Here is an 18,244-nt window from a genome sequence, read left to right on the forward strand (position 1 = left end):
AAGTCTAGCTTTGTAGATAGTAACACTACTATCAGCGTCCGTCTTCCTATTGAAGGTCCATTTATTTTTTATGGCTTGCCGATCATTGGGCAAGTCAACCAAAGTCCACACTTTGTTCTCATACATGGATCCCATCTCAGATTTCATGGCCTCAAGCCATTTCGCGGAATCTGGGCTCATCATCGCTTCCTCATAGTTCGTAGGATCGTCATGGTCAAGTAACATGACCTCCAGAACAGGATTACCGTACCACTCTGGTGCGGACCTAACTCTGGTTGACCTACAAGGTTCGGTAGTAACTTGATCTGAAGTTACATGATCATCATCATTAGCTTCCTCACTAATTGGTGTAGGAGTCACAGGAACAGATTTCTGTGATGAACTACTTTCCAATAAGGGAGCAGGTACAACTACCTCGTCAAGTTCTACTTCCCCCCCACTCACTTCTTTTGAGAGAAACTCCTTCTCTAGAAAGGATCCATTCTTAGCAACGAATGTCTTGCCTTCGGATCTGTGATAGAAGGTGTACCCAACATTTTCTTTTTGGGTATCCTATGAAGACGCACTTCTCCGATTTGGGTTCGAGCTTATCAGGTTGAAACTTTTTCACATAAGCATCGTATCCCCAAATTTTAAGAAACGACAGCTTAGGTTTCTTGCTAAACCATGGCTCATACGGTGTCGTCTCAACGGATTAGACGGTGCCCTATTTAATGTGAATGCAACTGTCTCTAATGCATAACCCCAGATTGATAGTGGTAAATCGGTAAGAGACATCATAGATTGCACTATATCCAATAAAGTATGGTTATGACGTTCGGACACACCATTATGCTGTGGTGTTCTAGGTGGCATGAGTTTGTGAAACTATTCCACATTTTTTAAATTGAAGGCCAAACTTGTAACTCAAATATTCGTCTCCGCGATCAAAAAAACTTTTATTTTCTTGTTACAATGATTCTCCACTTCACTCTAAAATTCTTTGAACTTTTCAACTGTTTCAGTTTCATTAAGTAGATATACCCATATCTGCTCAAATCATCTGTGAAGGTCAGGAAATAACGATACCCGCCGCGAGCCTCAACACTCATCGGACCGCATACATCGGTATGTATTATTTCCAATAAGTCAGTAGCTCGCTCCATTGTTCCGGAGAACGGAGTCTTAGTCATCTTGCCCATGAGGCATGATTCGCAAGCATCAACTGATTCATAATCAAGTGATTCCAAAATCCCATCAGCATGGATTTTCTTCATGCGCTTTACACCAATATGACCTAAACGGCAGTGCCACAAATAAGTTGCACTATCATTATTAACTTTGCATCTTTTGGCTTCAATATTATGAAGATGTGTATCACTACGATCGAGATCCAACAAACCATTTTTCATTGGGTGTATGACCATAGAAGGTTTTATTCATGTAAACAGAACAACAATTATTCTCTAACTTAAATGAATAACCGTATTGCAATAAACATGATCAAATCATATTCATGCTCAACGCAAACACCAAATAACACTTATTTAGGTTCAACACTAATCCCGAAAGTATAGGGAGTGTGCGATGATGATCATATCAATCTTGGAACTACTTCCAACACACATCATCACTTCACCCTTAACTAGTCTCTGTTCATTCTGCAACTACCGTTTCGAGTTACCAATCTTAGCAACTGAACTAGTATCAAATACTAAGGGGTTGCTATAAACACTAGTAAAGGACACATCAATAACATGTATATCAAATATACCTTTGTTCACTATGCCATCCTTCTTATCCGCCAAGTATCTAGGGCAGTTCCACTTCTAGTGACCAGTCCCTTTGCAGTAGAAGCACTTAGTCTCAGGCTTAGGTCCAGACATGGGCTTCTTCACTTGAGCAGCAACTCGCTTGCCGTTCTTCTTGAAGTTCCCCTTGTCCCCTTTTCCCTTTTCTTGAAACTAGTGGTCTTGTCAACCATCAACACTTGATGCTTTTCTTGATTTCTACCTTCGTCGATTTCAGCATCACAAAGAGCTTGGGAATCGTTTCCATTATCCCTTGCATATTATAGTTCATCACGAAGTTCTAGTAACTTGGTGATAGTGACTAGAGAACTTTGCCAATCACTATCTTATCTGGAAGATTAACTCCCACTTGATTCAAGTGATTGTAGTACTCAGACATTCTGTGCACATGCTCACTAGCTGAGCAATTCTCCTCCACCTTGTAGGCAAAGTACAGTCAGAGGTCTCATACCTCTCGACACGGGCATGAGTATGAAATACTAATTTCAACTCTTGGAACATCTCATATGCTCCGTGGCATTTCAAAAAACGTATTTAAAGCCCCGATTCTAAGCCGTAAAGCATGGTGCACAAAACTATCAAGTAGTCATCATATCGAGCTTGCCAAACGTTCATAACGTCTGCAGTTGCTCCTGCAATCGGTCTGTCACCTAGTGGTGCATCAAGGACATAATTCTTCTGTGCAGCAATGAGGATAATCCTCATATCACGGATCCAATCCGTATCATTGCTACTAACATCTTTCAACTTAGTTTTCTCTAGGAACATATCAAAAATAAAACAGGGGAGCTAAACGCGAGCAATTGATCTACAACATAGATATGCTAATACTACCAGGACTAAGTTCATGATAAATTAAAGTTCAATTAATCATATTACTTAAGAACTCCCACTTAGATGGACATCCCTCTAATCATCTAAGTGATCACGTGATCCAAATCAACTAAACCATAACCGATCATCACGTGAAATGGAGTAGTTTTCAATGGTGAACATCACTATGTTGATCATATCTACTATATGATTCACACTCGACCTTTCGGTCTCAGTGTTCAGAGGCCATATCTGCATATGCTAGGCTCGTCAAGTTTAACCTGAGTATTCTGCGTGTGCAAACCTGGCTTGCACCCGTTGTAGATGGACGTAGAGCTTATCACACCCGATCATCACGTGGTGTCTGGGCACGACGAACTTTGGCAACGGTGCATACTCAGGGAGAACACTTTTATCTTGAAATTTAGTGAGAGATCATCTTATAATGCTACCGTCAATCAAAGCAAAATAAGATGCATAAAAGATAAACATCACATGCAATCAATATAAGTGATATGATATGGCCATCATCATCTTGTGCTTGTGATCTCCATCTCCGAAGCACCGTCATGATCACCATCGTCACCGGCGCGACACCTTGATATCCATCGTAGCATCGTTGTCGTCTAGCCAACTATTGCTTCTACGACTATCGCTACCGCTTAGTGATAAAGTAAAGCAATTACAGGGCAATTGCATTGTATACAATAAAGCGACAACCATATGGCTCCTGCCAGTTGCCGATAACTCGGTTACAAAACATGATCATCTCATACAATAAAATATAGCATCATGCCTTGACCATATCACATCACAACATGCCCTGCAAAAACAAGTTAGACGTCCTCTACTTTGTTGTTGCAAGTTTTACGTGGCTGCTACGGGCTGAGCAAGAACCGTTCTTACCTACGCATCAAAACCACAACGATAGTTCGTCAAGTTAGTGATGTTTTAACCTTGTCAAGGACCGGGCGTAGCCACACTCGGTTCAACTAAAGTTGGAGAAACTAACACCCGCCAGCCACCTGTGTGCAAAGCACGTCGGTAGAACCAGTCTCGCGTAAGCGTACACGTAATGTCGGTCCGGGCCGCTTCATCCAGCAATACCACCGAACCAAAGTGTGACATGCTGGTAAGCAGTATGACTTGTATCGCCCACAACTCACTTGTGTTCTACTCGTGCATATAACATCAACGCATAAAACCAGGCTCTGATGCCACTGTTGGGGAACGTAGTAATTTCAAAAAAATTCCTACGCACACGCAAGATCATGGTGATGCATAGCAACGAGAGGAGAGAGTGTGTCCACGTACCCTCGTAGACCGAAAGCGGAAGCGTTATGACAACGCGGTTGATGTAGTCGTACGTCTTCATGATTCGACTGATCCAAGTACCGAACGCACGGTACCTCTGAGTTCAGCACACGTTCAACTCGATGACGTCCCACGAACTTCGATCCAGCAGAGCTTTGCGGGAGAGTTCCATCAGCACGACGGCGTGATGACGGTGTTGATGATGCTACCGACGCAGGGCTTCGCCTAAGCACCGCTACGATATTACCGAGGTGGAATATGGTGGAGGGGGCACAACACACGGCTAAGAGATCAATGATCAATTGTTGTGTCTATGGGGTGCCCCCTCCCCCGTATATAAAGGAGTGGAGGAGGGGGAGGGCCGGCCCTCTCTATGGCGCGCCCTAGGGGAGTCCTACTCCCGGTGTGGGAGTAGGATTCCCCCTTTCCTAGTAGAACTAGGAGCCCTTCCAAGTAGTAGGAGTAGGAGAGAAGGAAAGGGAAAAGAGAAGAGAAGGAAGGAGGGGGCGCCGCCCCTCCCCCTAGTCCAATTCGGACTAAGCCTTGGGGGGCGCAGCCTCCCCTCTCTCTTTCCCCTAAAGCCCAATAAGGCCCATATACTCCCCGGCGAATTCCCGTAACTCTCCGATACTCCGAAAATACCCGAATCACTCAGAACCTTTCCGATGTCCGAAAATAGTCGTCCAATATATCGATCTTTACGTCTCGACCATTTCGAGACTCCTTGTCATGTCCGCGATCTCATCCGGGACTCCGAACTACCTTCGGTACATCAAAACACATAAACTCATAATACCGATCGTCACCAAACTTTAAGCGTGCGGACCCTACGGGTTCGAGAACTATGTAGACATGACCGAGACACGTCTCCGGTCAATATCCAATAGCGGAACCTGGATGCTCATATTGGCTCCCACATATTCTACGAAGATCTTTATCGGTCAAACCGCATAAGAACATACGTTGTTCCCTTTGTCATCGGTATGTTACTTGCCCGAGATTCGATCGTCGATATCTCAATACCTAGTTCAATCTCGTTACCGGCAAGTCTCTTTACTCGTTCCGTAATACATCATCCCGCAACTAACTCATTAGTTGCAATGCTTGCAAGGCTTAAGTGATGTGCATTACCGAGTGGGCCCAGAGATACCTCTCCGACAATCGGAGGGACAAATCCTAATCTCGAAATACGCCAACCCAACAAGTACCTTCGGAGACACCTGTAGAGCACCTTTATAATCACCCAGTTATGTTGTGACGTTTGGTAGCACACAAAGTGTTCCTCCGGTAAATGGGAGTTGCATAATCTCATAGTCATAGGAACATGTATAAGTCATGAAGAAAGCAATAGCAACATACTAAACGATCAAGTGCTAAGCTAACGGAATGGGTCAAGTCAATCACATCATTCTCCTAATGATGTGACCCCGTTAATCAAATGACAACTCTTTGTCTATGGCTAGGAAACATAACCATCTTTGATTAACGAGCTAGTCAAGTAGAGGCATACTAGTGACACTCTGTTTGTCTATGTATTCACACATGTATCATGTTTCCGGTTAATACAATTCTAGCATGAATAATAAACATTTATCATGATATACGGAAATAAACAATAACTTTATTATTGCCTCTAGGGCATATTTCCTTCAGAAACGACGTCCGCGAACGCCGCCACTGTCGGCCAGTACGAGGACTGGGCAAGAGATGTACCCCGGTGCACCAACCCTTCGGCATCCCCTGCTCCGCCAACCACCCGCATCCATGCCGCCCGCGCGGCCATGTCTGCTCGCCCGCACCCGAGCTGCGCAATCTGCCCAAGATCCACGCATCTCCCACCGCCAGGGCCTCCGCCCAGCATCCAGACCGTCCCGGCACCCTCAAAGGAGACGGCTTTGGACGGAGCCAACTCCCACCGCCGCCGCAACCGGCAACGAGCGTCCCGCCTCGGACATCGCCTGGGACAACAACCATGAAGCATCAAGTCGGGGAAAGGGGAAGGGGAGGTGCGCCACTCGGGTGCCGGCGACGGCGGCTCGACCACGTCAAAGCCCCATCCCTCCAATAACTCTCCCCCCGAAGCACCTGCTTTGCCCCAGCCCTGCTATTGGCACAACCCAACGCGAGGCCACCGACGGCCACTCGTCCGACGAAGGAGGGAGAAGATCCACCGCCGGCGCCGCCAAGGAGGGGTCCAGGAACAGCCCGTCCGCGCCGCGCGCCGCCGACCACAGCCGAGAAGGGCGCCCAACTGTACCATGGAGCCCGCACGCGCCACCACCACCTACCGCGACGCCACCTGCACCGCCACCCCTATGCACGGCGGCGCCAGCCGCCCGGGGCCCTGCTGCACCCAGCCCGCGCTGCCAGAAGGGGCGCCAGAGCCAGATCCGGTCGGATCTAACCGGAGCCCACCCGCGCGCACCACGTGAAGGGCCGGCCGTCGCCGAGGGCGCAGCCAGACACCACGCCGCCTGCCACGCCGGCAGCACTGAGGCGCACCCAGCCGCGTCCGCCCGTCGACGCCGAGATGCCCGGCGCCCGCAACCCGTCTTGGCCCGGAGGAAACGGCCCGCGCACGCCCTGCCGCGCGAGACGACGTGAGGAGCCCCGTCGGCGGCGGCGCCGACCGGGCTTTGCCCGGGCGCGCCCCCTGGCGGCGGCGAGGGAGGTAGAGGGAGGGGAGGTGGCGGCGGCGGCGGGGATTAGGGTTGCCTCCCGGTCGCCGCGCGGGGGCGACGTGGGAGGGAGGGAGGGAGCTCAGGAGAAAACTTCACTAAAAAATGGGGCGGGAGGAAATCCATTTCACTAAAAAAGATTGCAATTGAAAAAGTAGTAGACGATACCTCGCGCCGCCACCCCATGGCGACACCAGGGGGGTCAGGTCCCAGCGTCGCACGTGTTGAAATATGCCCTAGAGGCAATAATAAATTGGTTATTATTATATTTCCTTGTTCATGATAATCGTTTATTATCCATGCTAAAATTGTATTGATAGGAAACTCAGATACTTGTGTGGATACATAGACAACACCATGTCCCTAGTAAGCCTCTAGTTGACTAGCTCGTTGATCAATAGATGGTTATGGTTTCCTGACCATGGACATTGGATGTCGTTGATAATGGGATCACATCATTAGGAGAATGATGTGATGGACAAGACCCAATCCTAAGCATAGCACAAAAGATCGTGTAGTTCGTTTGCTAAAGCTTTTCCAATGTCAAGTATCATTTCCTTAGACCATGAGATCGTGCAACTCCCGGATACCGTAGGAGTGCTTTGGGTGTACCAAACGTCACAACGTAACTGGGTGACTATAAAGGTGCACTACGGGTATCTCCGAAAGTGTCTGTTGGGTTGGCACGGATCGAGACTGGGATTTGTCACTCCGTATGACGGAGAGGTATCTCTGGGCCCACTCGGTAATGCATCATCATAATGAGCTCAATGTGACTAAGGAGTTAGCCACGGGATCATGCATTACGGTATGAGTAAAGTGACTTGCCGGTAACGAGATTGAACAAGGTATTGGGATACCGACGATCGAATCTCGGGCAAGTAACGTACCGATTGACAAAGGGAATTGTATACGGGATTGATTGAATCCTTGACATCGTGGTTCATCCGATGAGATCATCGTGGAACATGTGGGAGACAACATGGGTATCCATATCCCGCTGTTGGTTATTGACCGGAGAGGCGTCTCGGTCATGTCTGCATGTCTCCCGAACCCGTAGGGTCTACACACTTAAGGTTTGGTGACGCTAGGGTTGTAGAGATATTAGTATGCGGAAACCCGAAAGTTGTTCGGAGTCCCGGATGAGATCCCGGACGTCACGAGGTGTTCTGGAATGGTCCGGAGGTGAAGAATTATATATAGGAAGTCAAGTTTCGGCCATCGGGAAAGTTTCGGGGGTCACCGGTATTGTACCGGGACCACCGGAAGGGTCCCGGGGGTCCACCGGGTGGGGCCACCCATCCCGGAGGGCCCCATGGGCTGAAGTGGGAAGGGAGCCAGCCCCTAGTGGGCTGGGGCGCCCCCCATGGGCCTTCCCCTGCGCCTAGGGTTGGAAACCCTAGGGGTGGGGGGCGCCCCACCTGACTTTGGGGGCAAGTTTCCCCCTGGCCGCCGCCCCCCTTGTAGATGGGATCTAGGGCCGGCGCCCCCCAGGGGGCCTATATATAGTGGGGGGGGGAGGGAGGGCAGCAGCATGACAGCCCCTGGCGCCTCCCTCTGCCCATGCAACACCTCTCCCTCTCGCAGAAGCTTGGCGAAGCCCTGCCGAGATCCCCGCTACTTCCACCACCACGCCGTCGTGCTGTTGGATCTCCATCAACCTCTCCTTCCCCCTTGCTGGATCAAGAAGGAGGAGACGTCGCTGCTCCGTACATGTGTTGAACGCGGAGGTGCCGTCCGTTCGGCACTCGGTCATCGGTGATTTGGATCACGGCGAGTACGACTCCATCAACCCCGTTCATTGGAACGCTTCCGCTCGCGATCTACAAGGGTATGTAGATGCACTCCTTTCCCCTCGTTGCTAGTATACTCCATAGATGGATCTTGGTGATGCGTAGAAAATTTTAAAATTCTGCTACGATCCCCAACAGTGGCATCATGAGCCAGGCCTATGCATAGTTACTATGCACGAGTAGAACACAAAGCAGTTGTGGGCGTAGATGTTGCCAATTCTTCTTGCCGCTACTAGTCTTATCTTGTTTCGGTGGTATTGTGGGATGAAGCGGCCCGGACCGACCTTACACGTACGCTTACATGAGACAGGTTCCACCGACTGACATGCACTAGTTGCATAAGGTGGCTAGCGGGTGTCTGTCTCTCCCACTTTAGTCGGAACGGATTCGATGAAAAGGGTCCTTATGAAGGGTAAATAGAAATTGGCATATCACGTTGTGGTTTTACGTAGGTAAGAAACGTTCTTGCTAGAAACCTATACAAGCCACGTAAAAAACTTGCAACAACAATTAGAGGACGTCTAACTTGTTTTTGCAGCATGTGCTATGTGATGTGTATGGCCAGAAGATATGATGAATGATATATGTGATGTATGAGATTGATCATATTCTTGTAATAGGAATCACGACTTGCATGTCGATGAGTATGACAACCGGCAGGAGCCATAGGAGTTGTCTTTATTTTTTGTATGACCTGCGTGTCATCGAAGAACGCCATGTAAATTACTTTACTTTATTGCTAAACGCGTTAGCCATAGAAGTAGAAGTAATCGTTGGCGTGACAACTTCATGAAGACACAATGACGGAGATCATGGTGTCATGCCGGTGACGAAGATGATCATGGTGCCCCGAAGATGGAGATCAAAGGAGCAAAATGATATTGGTCATATCATGTCACTATTTGATTGCATGTGATGTTTATCATGTTTTGCATCTTATTTGCTTAGAACGACGGTAGTAAGTAAGATGATCCATTATAATAATTTCAAGAAAGTGTTCCCCCTAACTGTGCACCGTTGCGAAGGTTCGTTGTTTCGAAGCATCACGTGATGATCGGGTGTGATAGATTCTAACGTTCGAATACAACGGGTGTTGACGAGCCTAGCATGTACAGACATGGCCTCGGAACACATGCGAAACACTTAGGTTGACTTGACGAGCCTAGCATGTACAGACATGGCCTCGGAACACAAGAGACCGAAAGGTCAAACATGAGTCGTATAGCAGATACGATCAACATGGAGATGTTCACCGATGATGACTAGTCCGTCTCACGTGATGATCGGACACGGCCTAGTTTGACTCGGATCATGTATCACTTAGATGACTAGAGGGATGTCTATCTGAGTGGGAGTTCATTAATCAGATGAACTTCATTATCATGAAGATAGTCAAAAGGTCTTTGCAAATTATGTCATAGCTTACGCTTTAGCTCTACTGTTTAAGATATGTTCCTAGAGAAAATTTAGTTGAAAGTTGATAGTAGCAATTATGCGGACTGGGTCCGTAAACTGAGGATTGTCCTCATTGCTGCACAGAAGGCTTATGCACCGCTCGGTATGCTGAACCTCAGCGTCGTCTGTAGATGTTGCGGAACATCTGACATACAAGTTTTGATGACTACGTGATAGTTCAGTGCGTAATGCTAACGGTTTGGAATTGTGGCACCAAAGACGGTTTTGAAACGTCGCAGAACATATGAGATGTTCCAAAGACTGAAATTGGGATTTCAGACTAGTGCCCACGTCAAGAGGTATGAGACCTCTGACAAGTTTCTTAAGCCTACAAACTAAGGGAGAAAAGCTCAATCGTTGAGCATGTGCTCAGATTGTCTGAGTACTGCAATCACTTGAATCGAGTGGGAGTTAATCTTCCAGATGAGATAGTGATGGTTCTCCATAGTCACTGCCACCAAGCTATTAGAGCTTTGTGATGAACTATAACATATCAGGGATAGACATGATGATCCTTGAGCAACTCGCGATGTTTGACACCGCGAAAGTAGAAATCAAGAAGGAGCATCAATTGTTGATGGTTAGTAAAACCACTAGTTTCTAGAAGGGCAAGGGCAAGAAGGGATACTTCATGAAACAGCAAATCATTTGCTGCTCTAGCGAAGAATCCCAAGGTTAAACCCAAACTCGAGACTAAGTGCTCCTGTAATGAGGGGAACGGTCACTGAAGCAGAACTACCCTAGATACTTGGTAGATAAGAAGGCAGGCAAGGTCGACAGAAGTATATTGGATATACATTAAATGAATGTGTACTTTACTAGTACTCCTAGCAGCACCAGGGTATTAGATACCGGTTCGGTTGCTAAGTGTTAGTAACTCGAAATAAAAGCTGCGGAATAAACGGAGACTAGCTAATGGTGAGATGACGATATGTGTTGGAAGTGTTTCCAAGGTTGATGTGATCAAGCATCGCATGCTCCCTCTACCATCGAGATTGGTGTTAAACCTAAATAATTGTTATTTGGTGTTGAGCATAAACATGATTGGATTATGTCTATCGCAATACGGTTATTCACTTAAGGAGAATAATGGTTACTCTGTTTATTTGAATAATACCTTCAATGGTCTTGCACCTAAAATGAATCTCGATCGTAGTGATACACATGTTAATGCCAAAAGATATAAATGATAGTACCACATACTTGTGGCACTGCCACTTGAGTCATATTGGTATAAAACGCATGAAGAAGCTCCATGTAGATGGATCTTTGGACTCACTCGTTTTTGAAAAGATTGAGACATGCGAACCATGTCTATTGGTATATATGCATGAAGAAACTCCATGCAGATGGATCGTTTGGACTCACTTGATTTTGTATCACTTGAGACATGCAAATCATACCACATGGGCAAGATGACTGAAAGGCCTCGTTTTCAGTAAGATGGAACAAGAGAGCAACTTGTTGGAAGTAATACATTTGATGTGTGCAGTCCAATGAGTGCTGAGGCACGCAGTGGATATCGATATGTTCTTACTTCACAGATGATTTGAGTAGATGCTGGGAATATTTACTTGAAGAAACACAAGTCTGAATTATTGAAAGGTTCAAGTAATTTCAGAGTGAAGTTGAAGATCGTCGTGACAAGAGGATAAAATGTCTATGATATGATCATAGAGATATCTGAGTTACGAGTTTGCCACACAATCAAGACATTGTGGAAAGTGTTTCACAATTAATACCGCCTGGAACACCACAGTGTGATGGTGTGTCCGGACATCATAACTGCACCCTATTGGATATGGTGCATACCATGATGTCTCTTATCGAATTACCACTATCGTTTATGGGTTAGGCATTAGAGACAACCGCATTCACTTTAAAAGGGGAACCACGCAATTCCGTTGAGACGACACCGTTTAGAGAAACCTAAGTTGTCGTTTCTTCAAAGTTTGGGGATGCGACGCTTATGTGAAAAAGTTTCAGGATGATAAGCTCGAACCCAAAGCGGATAAATGCATCTTCATAGAATACCCAAAACAGTTGGGTATACCTCCCATTTCAGATTCGGAAGCAAAAGTGATTGTTTCTAGAAATGAGTCCTTTCTCGAGGAAAAGTTTCTCTCGAAAGAATTGAGTGGGAGGATGGTGGAGACTTGATAAGGTTATTGAACCATAACTTCAACTAGTGTGTAGCAAGGCACAGGAAGTTGTTCCTGTGGCACCTACACCAATTGAAGTGGAAGCTTATGATAGTGATCATGAAACTTCGGATCAAGTCACTACCAAACCTCGTAGGACGACGAGGATGCGTACTACTTCAGAGTAGTACGTGATCCTGTCTTGGAAGTCATGTTGCTAGACAACAATGAACCTACGAGCTATGGAGAAGCGATGGTGGGCCCATATTCCGACAAATGGTTAGAAGCCATGAAATCCGAGATAGGATCCATGTATCAGAACAAAGCATGGACTTTGGTGAACTTGCCCGATGATCGGCAAGCCATTGAGATAAATCGATCTTTAAGAAGAAGACAGACGTGGACGGTAATGTTACCATCTATGAAGCTCGACTTGTGGCAAAGAGTATTTTCACAAGTTCAAGGAGTGGACTACGATGAGATTTTCTCATCCGTAGCGATGCTTAAGTCCGTCGGAATCATGTTAGCATTAGCTGCATTTATGAAATCTGGCAGATGGATGTCAAAACAAGTTTCCTTACCAGTTTTCGTAAGGAAATGTTGTATGTGATACAATCAGAAAGGTTTTGTTGATCCTAAGGATGCTAAAAGGTATGCTAGCTCCAGCGATCCTTCCATGGACTGGAGTAAGCATCTCGGAGTCAGAATATACGCTTTGATGGAGTGATCAAAGTTTTTGGGTTTATACAAAGTTTGTTAGAAACTTGTATTTACAATAAAGTGAGTGGGAGCGCTACAACATTTCTGATAAGTATATGTGAATGACATATTGTTGATCCGAAATGATGTAAAATTTCTGGAAAGCATGAAGGGTTGTTTGAAAGGAGTTTTTCAAAATAAGACCTGGATAAAGCTGCTTACATATTGGGCATCAAGATCTATAGAGATAGATCAAGACGCCTGATGGTACTCTCAAAGAACGCACACATTGACATGATTATGAAAGAGTTCAAAATAGATCAGCAAAGAAGGAGTTCTTGGCTGTGTCACAGGGTGTGAGTATTGAGTAAGACTCAAGACCTGACCACAGCAGAAGAGAGAGAAAGGACGAAGGTCGTCCCCTATGCTTTAGACGTAGGCTCTACAGTATGCTAAGCTGTGTACCGCACATGAAGTGTGCCTTGCCATGAGTTGGTCAAGGGGTACAATAGTGATCCGGGAATGGATCACATGACAGCGGTCGAACTTATCCTTAGTATCTAGTGGACTAAGGAATTTTCTCGATTATGGAGGTGAAAAGGAGTTCGTCGTAAAGGGTTACGTCGATGCGAACTTTGACACTAATCCGGATGACTCTGAGTAGTAAACCGGATTCGTATAGTAGAGCAGTTATTTGAAATGGCTCCAAGTAGCGCGTGGTTGCATCCACAAGATGACATAGATATTCGTAAAGCACACACGGATCTGAAAGGTTCAGACCCGTTGACTAATAACCTCTCTCACAAGCATAACATGATCAAACCAGAACTCATTGAGTGTTAATCACATAGTGATGTGAACTGGATTGTTGACTCTAGTAAACTCTTTGGATGTTGGTCACATGGTGATGTGACCTGTGAGTGTTAATCACATGGTGATGTGAACTAGATTATTGACTCTAGTGCAAGTGGGAGACTGTTGGAAATATGCCCTAGAGGCAATAATAAATTGGTTATTATTATATTTCCTTGTTCATGATAATCGTTTATAATCCATGCTAAAATTGTATTGATAGGAAACTCATATACATGTGTGGATACATAGACAACACCATGTCCCTAGTAAGCCTCTAGTTGACTAGCTCGTTGATCAATAGATGGTTACGGTTTCCTGACCATGGACATTGGATGTCGTTGATAACGAGATCACATCATTAGGAGAATGATGTGATGGACAAGACCCAATCCTAAGCATAGCACAAAAGATCGTGTAGTTCGTTTGCTAAAGCTTTTCCAATGTCAAGTATCATTTCCTTAGACCATGAGATCGTGCAACTCCCGGATACCGTAGGAGTGCTTTGGGTGTACCAAACGTCACAACGTAACTGGGTGACTATAAAGGTGCACTACGGGTATCTCCGAAAGTGTCTGTTGGGTTGGCACGGATCGAGACTGGGATTTGTCACTCCGTATGACGGAGAGGTATCTCTGGGCCCACTCGGTAATGCATCATCATAATGAGCTCAATGTGACTAAGGAGTTAGCCACGGGATCATGCATTACGGTACGACTAAAGTGACTTGCCGGTAATGAGATTGAACAAGGTACTGGGATACCGACGATCGAATCTCGGGCAAGTAACGTACCGATTGACAAAGGGAATTGTATACGGGATTGATTGAATCCTCGACATCGTGGTTCATCCGATGAGATCATCGTGGAACATGTGGGATCCAACATGGGTATCCAGATCCCGCTGTTGGTTATTGACCGGAGAGGCGTCTCGGTCATGTCTGCATGTCTCCCGAACCCGTAGGGTCTACACACTTAAGGTTCGGCTAGGGTTGTAGAGATATTAGTATGCGGAAACCCGAAAGTTGTTCGGAGTCCCGGATGAGATCCCGGACGTCACGAGGTGTTCCGAAATGGTCCGGAGGTGAAGAATTATATATAGGAAGTCAAGTTTCGGCCACCGGAAAAGTTTCGGGGGTCACCGGTATTGTACCAGGACCATCGGAAGGGTCCCGGGGGTCCACCGGGTGGGGCCACCCATCCCGGAGGGCCCCATGAGCTGAAGTGGGAAGGGAACCAGCCCCTAGTGGGCTGGGGCGCCCCCCATGGGCCTTCCCCTGCGCCTAGGGTTGGAAACCCTAGGGGTGGGGGGCGCCCCACCTGACTTGGGGGGCAAGTTTCCCCCCTGGCCGCCCCCCTTGTAGATGGGATCTAGGGCCAGCGCCCCCCCAGGGGGCCTATATATAGTGGGGGGGAGGGAGGGAGGGCAGCAGCATGACAGCCCCTGGCGCCTCCCTCTCCCCCTGCAACACCTCTCCCTCTCACAGAAGCTTGGCGAAGCCCTGCCGAGATCCCCGCTACTTCCACCACCACGCCGTCGTGCTGTTGGATCTCCATCAACCTCTCCTTCCCCCTTGCTGGATCAAGAAGGAGGAGATGTCGCTGCTCCGTACGTGTGTTGAACGCGGAGGTGCCGTCCGTTCGGCACTCGGTCATCGGTGATTTGGATCACGGCGAGTACGACTCCATCAACCCCGTTCATTGGAACGCTTCCGCTCGCGATCTACAAGGGTATGTAGATGCACTCCTTTCCCCTCGTTGCTAGTATACTCCATAGATGGATCTTGGTGATGCGTAGAAAATTTTAAAATTCTGCTACGATCCCTAACAGCACGTCCCAACCCCACCCCGGCAGATCCTGCCGCCGGTGTTGGCCGCGTTGGCGGCGGTGCCCGGCGCAAGAGACGCTAGGGCAGGAGGACGTGGTGGCAAACCTGGAGGCGACTACGCCTTAGGATAGGGTGCACTAGTGCAGAACCAGGCTTTATCACCGGTTCGTAAGGCCCTTTAGTGCCGGTTCTGTAACCGGCACTAAAGTATGGGGACTAATGGTCTGCCCCCTTTAGTATCGGTTCAACACGAACCGCCACTAAAGGGCCACCACGTGGCACGAGCCAGCGCCGGGGGCCAGGAGACCTTTAGTACCGTTTGGTAACACCAACCGGTACTAAAAGGTTTGGGGGTTTTTCTTTTATTTTTTATTTTTCCTTTAGTTTTGTGTTTTCCATTTAATTTTTTCGTTTGCTAGTATTTTACGATACTACATATTGTACACGTTATGCATATATATAAATAGAATTTCTCGTAGAACTATATATATATATATATATATATATATATATATCATCGAATGTCTCCTACCACCATTCACACATACACATGTATATATACAATTTCTCCTACAATTTGCAGATTATTACATGGAGTCATCACGTCGGTATCCGGTAATAGAATTCTCCTTCGGGATCTATGACCTGGTCGAGCAGAAATCCCACTATTTCCTCTTGAAGTGCTCGTACGCGAGCCTCCGGTAGTAGCTGATCCCGCATCTCCTTCATCTTTAAAGAAGAGATCAAAATATACATGTATTATTAGTTGTGTATATATATATATGAGATAATGATGTAAAAATTGTGAATAGTGTTCTGGCAAACGTACCCAGAGGTCTCTATCGGTTCTGGTCCTTTCGGTAGTCATCATGCGAATGTTCTCGCAAACATAGAACGCACATAAATCAGTCCCCGGTGCCTGCTTCAGAGCCTTTATGAGAATTGAATAGAATTCAATCAGATAATAATTAGTCAAAGCATGATAATTAATGGCATTGAAACTAGAATTAAAGAGATATGATAGCTAGTTGGTACTAGCTACTTAATTAATTACCTTGGGTAGGATCCATTTCAGCTCTTTTCTGCATTGGCCATCAACCTGTTTGATAAAATTTTGCCAAGCCCTGCCGGCCGGCAAAGAAAATGAATAAAGGAGTTATTAATTAATTAGTTGATATCAGGAAATGACGAACTATAAAGAGGCCGACATATAGTTCGATAATGATTGAAATTACCTGTTGACCATCCCCTTCAAGATTTTGTATTCAGTATCTTTTGTAAGTAGTGAGTCCAGTACTTGAACTTTCCCCTCGTCAAATTCAATGATTAACAAGATCCAGTGGTATCTGCATGTGCACACGTTTGCATGTATAATTAAGTGGGCATGTGCATAACTCGTCAACTACCCTAAACCCTATACACTTATTATCATCTAGCTAATAAGCAAAAACGGAATTTGTAGTACAAGACAGAGTGACTCACTTGAAGTTGTAAGGAGGTAATATTTCTGGACAGGCATTTAGGCGCTTCAAGAACTCTAGCAAGCTATTTTCTGTGTCTTTTCGATCCCATGCAAGCGACCATGTTTCTTCACTAATGCTATTTGAACCCAATTCCTTAGCGTCCAACTTTTTTCATTTCTCACATCTTCATTCTGCATAATACCACAGAAAAGAATATATATATATAGTGAGGATAATTACCGGTAATGAATAGAACGAGCACTACAGCTAGCTGTAGAATTAAATTAATTACATAAAGAAACCACTTACAAACAATAGCAACTGACGATAGATTTGTCGAGTGCGTCTTGATTGAATAACTGAAACATTTCTTGAAACTCAACCCACAGAGCTTTTTCATGGTAGTAATAGCCTTTAGGTACTTCCACCATGAGGGACTCTCGATTGGTAGTCTTGACTTCTTTCATGTACCATTGATGCAATTCATACATTCTCGTTGTTAGAAACTTGACCTCCTCAGGCTTAACCATAGGCTAGCCGCGGACATATTTCCGTTTTACGTCCTCCTCTCTAATCGTATCCATGGGCTCGATCCCTAGGAGTTGATAAACAGTGCATTGGGCCTCTTCAGCCATCCTTCTATGAGCGTCGGTTATTACCAGCTGATCGTCGCTGGTACTCGCATGTGTTGGTACAATGAGCGGGGGGATCGATTGCACCAGCTGTGCTCCCAGCTGGGGAACAGTTTCCCGCTTTTTTTGGCAGCTGCTTGGCTGGAGCTCGAGCACGACTCATTATTTCGTGCTTTATATCCCTTCTTGATTTGGCGCTCATAGTTTGAGTCCCTAGGCTTGGGAGCTGGTGCTTTAGCCATACGAATGAAGTGGTCAACGACTTTATCAGGCACTTTCTCCTTTGGCGGCAGTGGCGGTTTTGGTCCAAAATGGGCGTCCAATTGGGCCCTCACTTCGGCTTCGTTTTCCTCCTCGGTCATTTCGTAAGGCATCATCGGAAGAGGCACGAGGCTTGGACCATATTGAAATCGCTTGCCTCCTGTACCTTGACTTCTACCGCTAGGCACCATTGCTGCGGCGGCTCTCTTCCACTGTTACTTAGGCGGCGGAGATGGCTGACGTGCCTGACTTGGTGGAGAAGGAGTGGGCTGACGCGTTGCCAGACTTGGAGGAGGAGGAGTGGCCTGACGCGGTGCCGGACTTGGAGGAGGACGAGTGGCCTGACGCATTGGCGGACTTGAAGGAGCAGGACTCTGCTGAGGTGGTGGCTGATGACTTGGAGGAGCGGGAGTCTGCTGACGCGGTGGCGGACTTCGAGGAGGAGTCGGCTGACGCGGTGTCGGTGGCCTTGGAAAGATGATGCAATCCTTTCTCAATAGGATGATACGATGTATGGCCTCTCCC

This window comes from Aegilops tauschii, chromosome 3 (genome assembly GCF_002575655.3).
Source record: "Aegilops tauschii subsp. strangulata cultivar AL8/78 chromosome 3, Aet v6.0, whole genome shotgun sequence".
In the NCBI taxonomy this organism is placed as follows: Eukaryota; Viridiplantae; Streptophyta; class Magnoliopsida; order Poales; family Poaceae; genus Aegilops; species Aegilops tauschii.